A 10000-nucleotide genomic window follows, 5' to 3' on the forward strand; every position below is an offset into this window, starting at 1 on the left:
ATTAAAATGACTAGCATTATTTTTACTGATCGATAAACTCCATATCTGATATCTGTATAAAAGAAAGAAAAAAGGGGGGTAGAAGAATTATTTTTATGGTAAAAAATTCATTAATCTCGGTTATTTCGCAAGAAGCAAAAGAAGAAAACGAAAACAAGGGGTCTGTTGAATTTCAAGTATTCAGCTTCACCAATAAAATACGGAGACTTACTTCACATTTGGAATTGCACAAAAAAGACTATTTATCTCAGAGAGGTCTACGGAAAACTCTGGGAAAACGTCAACGGTTGCTGGCTTATTTGTCAAAGAAAAATAGAATACGTTATAAAGAATTAATTGGTCAGTTGAATATTCGGGAGCCAAAAACTCGTTAAGTTAATTTGAAAATTCATTTTTAATTATTTGATTTTATTAGATCTTGAATTTTGATGAACTTCATTTCGTTTTCAGCAATTCATGGAATAATGAATCGGGGAAAAAACATATGACTGTACCAGCTACAAGAAAAGACCTCATGATAGTCAATATGGGCCCTCACCACCCATCAATGCATGGCGTTCTTCGACTGATCATTACTCTAGATGGTGAAGATGTTATTGACTGTGAACCCATATTGGGTTATTTACACAGAGGGATGGAAAAAATTGCGGGAAACCGAACAATTATACAATATTTACCTTATGTAACGCGTTGGGATTATTTAGCTACTATGTTTACCGAGGCAATAACGGTAAATGGACCAGAACGGTTGGGAAATATTCAAGTCCCTAAAAGAGCCCGCTATATCAGAGTCATTATGCTGGAACTGAGTCGTATAGCTTCTCATTTGTTATGGCTCGGCCCTTTTATGGCGGATATCGGTGCGCAGACTCCTTTCTTCTATATTTTCAGAGAGAGAGAATTGATATATGATCTATTCGAAGCTGCCACAGGTATGCGAATGATGCATAATTATTTCCGTATCGGAGGCGTAGCTGCTGATCTACCTTATGGCTGGATAGATAAATGTTTGGATTTCTGTGATTATTTTTTAACAGGGGTTGCTGAATATCAAAAGCTTATTACGCGCAATCCCATTTTTTTGGAACGAGTTGAAGGAGTGGGTGTTGTTGGAGGAGAGGAAGCAATAAATTGGGGTTTATCAGGACCAATGCTACGAGCTTCCGGAATCCAATGGGATCTTCGTAAAGTTGATCATTATGAGTGTTACGACGAATTTGATTGGGAAGTGCAATGGCAGAAAGAGGGAGATTCATTAGCTCGTTATTTAGTCCGAATCAGTGAAATGACAGAATCCATAAAAATTATTCAACAAGCTCTGGAAGGAATTCCGGGGGGACCCTATGAGAATTTAGAAGTCCGACGCTTTGATAGAGCAAGGGATTCCGACTGGAATGATTTTGAATATCGATTCATTAGTAAAAAACCCTCTCCTACTTTTGAATTGTCGAAACAAGAACTTTATGTGAGAGTGGAAGCCCCAAAAGGCGAATTGGGAATTTATCTGATAGGAGATCAGAGTGTTTTTCCCTGGAGATGGAAAATTCGTCCGCCGGGTTTTATCAATTTGCAAATTCTTCCTCAGCTAGTTAAAAGAATGAAATTGGCTGATATTATGACGATACTAGGTAGTATAGATATCATTATGGGAGAAGTTGATCGTTAAAATGATAATTGATATGACAGAAGTGCAGGCTATCAATTCTTTTTCCAGATTGGAATCCTTAAAAGAGTTTTATGGGCTCATATGGTTGCTTGTCCCTATTTTTACTCCTGTATTGGGAATCACAATAGGGATACTAGTAATTGTGTGGTTAGAAAGAAAAATATCCGCAGGTATACAACAACGTATTGGACCTGAATACGCGGGCCCTTTGGGAATTCTTCAAGCTCTAGCGGATGGGACCAAACTACTTTTCAAAGAGGATCTTCTCCCCTCTAGAGGAGATATTCGTTTATTCAGTCTAGGGCCCTCTATAGCAGTCATATCAATTTTACTAAGTTATTCAGTAATTCCTTTTGGATATCGCCTTGTTCTAGCCGATCTTAGTATAGGTGTTTTTTTATGGATTTCCATTTCAAGTATTGCTCCTATTGGACTTCTTATGTCAGGATATGGATCGAATAATAAATATTCCTTTTTAGGTGGTCTCCGAGCTGCTGCTCAATCCATTAGTTATGAAATACCATTAACTCCATGTGTGTTATCAATATCTCTACGTGCGATTCGTTGGGACATGTACTTTTAACTATTTCTTTCTAGGAAAGAAGTTGAATGTAGGGAATAAAGATCTTCCGTTTTTTATTCATCATTCGGGGTGATGACCTAAACCAGATAGTTATATGAGTGAAAGAAAACTGCTTCTAAATTTGCAGTAAAAAGATTAAGTCTCATTCCCTATGTACAAGAGTTCAGCGGAAATAAACAGTATAAATTACCCCAAGATTGGTTGATTAGTCATCATGATTTGAAGCGGGTAGAAAAGATCAACTGGATGGAGTTTTAACGGTTGTATGTATTGCCATACCGGGGATCAAGCAAAAATGAGTGGACGGTTAGGAACACCAAAATACACAAAGGATTAGTAATGGAGATAATGTAAGTTATCCAAATGGGTATTTCTGCATAAAATAAACGGAATCCTAATGGGGGCTTTAAGTTGGTAGAAATGATCAAGCAGTACTTCCCCACGATCCCGATCCCGAGTATGCTCCTATCCACTAGTTAAAGAAATAACTATCAGGAACGAAGTAATCCTTTATTTTTAGAGCCCTCCTCTCTTTTTCTGAGAAAGAAGAATAGGAACGAAAGAAATAGAATTGCAATAAGAAAATGAAAAATACGAAATATTTTCTATTCTTTCTTTTCTCTATCCATATTCATAGAGATAGACAGGTAGAGTTCTTATCATGATTCATGAGCTAATGTCTAATTCTTTTTTTCGTAATCGAAATAAATGGGTCGAAATATCTATTGTTGATCCAAGGAGTATTTTATTAAAGGATTAAGTAATTTTATTACTGAACAAAGAAAAATAGAAATTTTAAATTATAAAGGATAAGATCAATTCGGAAGCATTTTTTTGGTATTATAGCAGACGGAATTGCATTGGTCTAATTTGGGGCTCTTCGATGCATCTTTACTCTATCTACCCTACTAACATATCGGGATAATACTGAATCAGTCCTTAGATTTATTTATGGCCATCGAGGAGCCGTATGAGGCTGAAGTATCATGTACGGTTCTGGAATAGCGATGAAAGCAGTGATGTTATCACCGACTATGATTATCTAACAGTTCAAGTACAGTTGATATAGTCGAGGCGCAGTCAAAATATGGTTTTTGGGGGTGGAATTTGTGGCGTCAACCTATAGGGTTTACAGTTTTTCTAATTTCTTCCCTAGCAGAATGTGAGAGATTACCTTTTGATTTACCAGAAGCAGAAGAAGAATTAGTAGCAGGTTATCAAACCGAATATTCAGGTATCAAATTTGGTTTATTTTACGTTGCTTCCTATCTAAATCTCCTAGTTTCTTCATTATTTGTAACAGTTCTTTACTTAGGTGGTTGGAATTTCTCTGTTCCGTACATATTTATTCCTGAGCTTTTCGGAATAAACGAAGTGGGTGGGGTTTTTGGAATGACAATTGGTATTTTTATTACATTAGCTAAAGCTTATTTGTTCCTGTTCATTCCTATTACAACAAGATGGACTTTACCTAGGATGAGAATGGACCAACTATTAAATCTTGGGTGGAAATTTCTTTTACCTATTTCTCTAGGTAATCTATTATTGACAACTTCTTTCCAACTCCTTTCACTATAAGGGCATACGAGATTCTATTCCCGATTTATAACTTCTCTCAAACAAGAGAAAGAAACAGCAAATTATTCATAGAAATTCGCCATATGTTCCCTATGGTAACTGGGTTCATGGATTATGGTCAACAAACAGTAAGAGCTGCAAGGTATATCGGTCAAAGTTTCATGATTACCTTATCCCACACGAATCGTTTACCCGTAACTATTCAATATCCTTATGAAAAATTGATCACATCAGAGCGTTTCCGTGGTCGAATTCACTTTGAATTTGATAAATGCATTGCTTGTGAAGTATGTGTTCGTGTCTGCCCTATAGATCTACCCGTTGTTGATTGGAAATTAGAAACCGATATTCGAAAAAAACGATTGCTTAACTATAGTATTGATTTCGGAATCTGTATATTTTGTGGTAACTGCGTTGAGTATTGTCCAACAAACTGTTTATCAATGACTGAAGAATATGAACTTTCTACTTATGATCGTCACGAATTGAATTATAATCAAATAGCTTTGGGTCGGTTACCAATGACAGTAATTGAAGATTACACAATCCAAACCATTATGAACTCTACTCAAATAAAAACAGCCACGGGGAAACCCTTTGATTCAAGAACGATTACCGATTACTAAGATTCCGTTTTGATCTAAAGCTAAAAGAGCGAAGCTTCTTTTATTTTACTCGATGAATAACTAAAAATCCGAACTCTTGATTGATGAGAATGACGGTTTGCTTTGGATTCAAAATCCATTCACATATCCGTGATTATTTCGAAATCTATAAATGTATAAGTAATCTATAAAATAGAATAATATCGAATTTCGAACGACTCTTTCGGACTCTTTCGGATAGATAAATGGAATTAATAACTCTATCTACACCAACTCACACCCCATATAGGATGAAATTCAATAAGTAACTTATCCTAAAAAACGGGGTAACTTCTTTTGTTTTTTTTTTTTTTTCTGATTTGGTCAATAAGATTATGAAACATTTCAACTTATTTATCTCTTTTTACATATAATGGATTTAACTGGACCAATACATGATTTTCTTTTAGTATTTTTGGGATCGGGTCTTATATTAGGGGGTCTAGGAGTGGTATTACTTACCAATACCATTTTTTCTGCCTTTTCATTGGGATTGGTTCTTGTTTGTATATCCTTATTTCATATTCCATCGAATTCCCATTTTGTAGCTGCTGCGCAGCTCCTTATTTATGTGGGAGCCATAAATGTCTTAATCATATTCGCTGTGATGTTCATGAATGACTCAGAATATTACAATGATTTCCATCTTTGGACCGTTGGAGATGGAGTAACTTCACTGGTTTGTACAAGTATTTTTGTTTCACTAATTACTACTATCCTAGATACGTCGTGGTACGGGATTATTTGGACTACAAGATCAAACCAAATTTTGGAACAGGATTTGATAACTAATGGTCAACAAATTGGGATTCATTTATCAACAGATTTTTTTCTTCCATTTGAACTCATTTCTATAATTCTTTTAGTTTCCTTGATAGGTGCAATTGCTATGGCGCGTCAGTAATAAATACCTATAATTATAAATCTAATACCAGTATCTTTCTTTGTTTTGTACTTGTTATATTCGAGTCAATCAAACCGACCAAGGCTTAATTGTTGTTCATATTGAAATGAAATGAATCCAGATTGATGAGGATTTGTTTAATGATGCTTGAACATGAACTTGTTTTGAGTGCCTATTTATTTTCTATCGGTATTTATGGATTGATCACAAGTAGAAATATGGTTAGAGCACTTATGTGTCTTGAGCTTATACTGAATGCCGTTAATATAAATTTCGTAACATTTTCTGATTTATTTGATAGTCGCCAATTAAAAGGCGACATTTTCTCGATTTTTGTTATAGCTATTGCCGCCGCTGAAGCAGCTATTGGACCAGCTATTGTTTCGTCAATTCATCGTAATAGAAAATCAACTCGTATCAATCAATCGAATTTGTTGAATAAATAATGCTAATTATATTAATGTGTTAATCATACAAATAACGAAAAAAAATTCACTAATTCAAATTAGCATCATGTACGGCATAAACAAAGATACGACCATGTTTGCTAAAACGTAATAAATCAAAGTATCTTGGCCCTCTCTCATGAGCAGATCCAGAAGTCGATTTATTAGAAAACAATTCTGGTAAATCATTGATTCGTCTGGTGTCTACAATATCTGATTCAGTTATTATTTGACTAGATCGAAAATTTATGACGTTCAAAAAATGGATAGATCCAATGTCACATTCAGTAAAGATTTATGATACATGTATAGGGTGTACTCAATGTGTCCGAGCCTGCCCCACAGATGTATTAGAAATGATACCTTGGGACGGATGTAAAGCTAAGCAAATTGCTTCTGCTCCAAGAACAGAAGACTGTGTAGGTTGTAAGAGGTGTGAATCCGCTTGTCCAACAGATTTCTTGAGTGTCCGGGTTTATTTATGGCACGAGACAACTCGCAGCATGGGTCTATCTTATTGATACGTTACAGAAAACTTCACTTGAATCCATTTTTTTTCTCTTTACCGACAAAACTCCGTACTCGATAAAATCTATTATTTCGAGCACGGGGTTTTCTGGTCAAAGTGTATCTTATCTTGTCTTTACCACGAATGATTTTCCTTGGTTAACAATAATTGTTGTTTTGCCGATATCCGCGGGTTTTTCAATTTTATTTCTTCCCCATAAGGGAAATAAGGTAATTCGATGGTATACTATATGTATATGCCTAGTAGAACTTCTTCTAACAACCTATGCATTCTGTTATCATTTCCAATTGGACGATTCATTAATCCAATTAGAACAGGATTATAAATGGATAAATATTTTTAATTTTCACTGGAGGCTAGGAATTGATGGAATTTCCATAGGACCCATTTTACTGACGGGATTCATCACTACTTTAGCTACTTTAGCGGCTCGGCCAGTTACTCGGGATTCGCGATTGTTCCATTTCTTAATGTTAGCAATGTACAGCGGTCAAATAGGATCATTTTCTTCTCGCGATCTTTTACTTTTTTTCATCATGTGGGAGTTAGAATTAATTCCTGTTTACCTACTTCTATCCATGTGGGGGGGGAAGAAACGTTTGTACTCAGCTACAAAGTTTATTTTGTACACTGCTGGGGGTTCTATTTTTCTCTTAATGGGAGTTCTTGGCATGGGTTTATATGGTTCTAATGAACCAACATTAAATTTTGAAACATCAGCTAATCAATCGTATCCTGTAGCATTAGAAATAATATTCTATTTTGGGTTTCTTATTGGTTATGCTGTCAAATCACCGATTATACCTCTACATACATGGTTACCAGATACCCACGGCGAAGCACATTACAGTACATGTATGCTTCTAGCCGGAATCTTATTAAAAATGGGGGCGTATGGATTGGTTCGGATCAATATGGAATTATTACCCCACGCTCATTCTATATTTTCTCCCTGGTTGATGATAGTAGGCACAATGCAAATAATCTATGCAGCTTTAACATCTCCCGGGCAACGCAATTTAAAAAAGAGAATCGCCTATTCCTCGGTATCTCATATGGGTTTTACAATTATAGGAATTGCTTCCATAACCGATACGGGACTCAATGGAGCCATTTTACAAATAATTTCTCATGGATTTATTGGTGCGGCGCTTTTTTTCTTGGCAGGAACGAGTTACGATAGAATACGTCTTGTTTATCTCGACGAAATGGGAGGAATAGCTATCCCAATGCCCAAAATATTTACAATGTTCAGTAGCTTCTCGATGGCCTCTCTTGCATTGCCGGGAATGAGTGGTTTTGTTGCCGAATTGGTAGTATTTTTTGGCATAATTAGCAGCCCAAAATATCTTTTAATGCCAAAAGTTTTTATTACTTTTGTAATGGCAATTGGAATGATATTAACTCCTATTTATTCATTATCTATGTTACGCCAGATGTTCTATGGATACAAGCAATTTAATGCCCCAAACTATTCTTTTTTGGATTCTGGACCACGAGAACTATTTGTTTCGATCTGTATCTTTCTACCCGTAATAGGTATTGGTATTTATCCGGATTTCGTTCTCTCATTATCAGTTGACAAGGTCGAAGCTATTTTATCTAATTACTTTTATAGATAGTTTTCATGAATAAGACATAAAATCAAACAATGTTGTGATTTCAAAAACCGTTCGTTGGCCAATGAAATAAAAATAAGACTTAGTTTTTCCTATTTTAAGTAAAAAAAAAAACGAAGTGAATTCTAATCGGATACGTTTGGCCTTTTGAGAACCATTTGAATCACTACTCGATCCAAATGGTTCTCAAAAACTCAGACAAACTTTCGTTACATATGCTATTCCTATGTATTAGGTCGCTTCTTCAATTAGCTGTTAATGTGAATGAACCATAACTATGTAGCCCTATTCCTAATAGATTGACCCCAAAATAACATATCCAAATTATAAGAAATCCCATAGAAGCCACAATTGCGGAATTCGCACCTTGCAAATTTGGATTTGTTCTAATATGTAAATAAATAGCGAATATAGTCCAAGTAATAAAAGCCCAGGTTTCCTTGGGGTCCCAATTCCAATATGATCCCCATGCCTCGTTAGCCCACACTGCTCCTGAAAGAATACCTATGGTTAAAAAGATAAACCCTAGACTAATCACACGATAACTCCAACGATCCAATTGCTGAATCAATTGATATCTGTGGTAATTTCTAAATGAAAGAAAAGAATTGTTTAGTAAAACATTGGTTCTTTCATTTACATATTGGATCGCACCAAAGGAAAATGGCCCAATTAAAAAATGATTGTTTTTAGTAAAAACCTCTATGCTTTTTCGAAATGTAATGACTAGAAGAGCTACTGATAATAATGATCCACATAAAAGAGCTGCATAGCTCAATAACATCATACTTACATGCATCATTAACCACTGGGATTGGAGAGCAGGTACTAATGTTGTGGATTGATGCATTTCAGTTAAAAAACCCGAAGTAGCAAATCCTTGGGTAAAAATAGCACTTGGGGCGGTTATTGCGCTTAAATTATTTTTATGGTTCTGTATTTTAGGAAACATATGAATAATGGAAAAGCCCCATGAAAGGAACATTAATGATTCATATAAATCACTTAAGGGAAAATGTCCCGAATAAATCCAACGAGTAACTAATAATCCGGTTATACAGAAAAAAGTAGCTATCATGCCTTTTTCTAACGAATCGTATAGTCCTACGATTTCATGGACTAATAAGGTCATCACATAAATCGTAATTACTATTGAAACGATAGAAAAAGAGACGTGAGTTAATATATGTTCTAAAGTCGAAAATATCATAAAAATAAAGGGGGTTCTTTCAATACTGGAATAGAAATGAGGAATTTAATTCATTATAGGATTTATTGTATCTCTTTTAGAAGATGCCGCCACTCGGACTCGAACCGAGATGCTCTAGCACTGCTTCCTAAGAGCAGCGTGTCTACCGATTTCACCATAGCGGCTTGCTAGAAAGCATAATAACCCATTCAGATTAAATCTGCGATATTGTAAGGAGTCAATTCAATGTAATTTTTTTGAAGAAAAAATCAAATCAATGAATAAAGACTCATTGAAATTCCTATTTGAACGTTCAATAATCATTAGTCTTGTGGGAAGGTCTTTGTTTTAAGAACGGACTTTTGCGAGGTTTCAGTTCTCCCGGAATGGATCAGTTGGAACTATATAGTTCGGTTCTTAATCCAGTAAAAAATGTCCTTTATTCATCATTTTTTGACGATTTATTTCTTATTTATCTGATTTCATGGGTCCTAACAAAATTGAAAAAATTAATTTTTTCAATATAAATGAAAAAAAAAATAGGATTTTTTATGGATCAAAATTTCATCATTAGAGCGAATGGGCTTCTGTAAATATTTTGATAATTTGGTATCAAAACTTTATTAATTATTAATTGTTGAGATTTTAATTATGTACTTAATCCGTCTTAGGGTTTAACAAACCAATTAGGTGGACATATAAATATAAGATAACAAAAGAGTTTTAATCTCTATCGGAATTTTCTCGTACTTCAAAAAGAAAATCTATTTCTAAAGAAAAAATAGAGTTATCAAGATATATATCTATATATAGATATATATCTTGATTGATCCTCAAGTCCA

General features: G+C 34.9%; 1 pseudogene across 1 annotated transcript; it reads left to right on the plus strand.

The window, feature by feature from the left end:
• The first annotated feature begins 351 nt into the window (after window positions 1-351).
• LOC147561157 (NAD(P)H-quinone oxidoreductase subunit H, chloroplastic pseudogene) lies at window positions 352-8045 on the plus strand (annotated as a pseudogene). The gene is made up of 2 exons (XR_015233075.1): window positions 352-2220; window positions 3289-8045. The product of XR_015233075.1 is annotated as an NAD(P)H-quinone oxidoreductase subunit H, chloroplastic pseudogene (transcript).
• Window positions 8046-10000: the final 1955 nt, after the last annotated feature.

The sequence above is a fragment of the Eschscholzia californica genome, unplaced genomic scaffold, assembly GCF_041429995.1.
Source record: "Eschscholzia californica isolate CP2 unplaced genomic scaffold, dmEscCali1.0.p SCAF_169, whole genome shotgun sequence".
Taxonomy (NCBI): domain Eukaryota; kingdom Viridiplantae; phylum Streptophyta; class Magnoliopsida; order Ranunculales; family Papaveraceae; genus Eschscholzia; species Eschscholzia californica.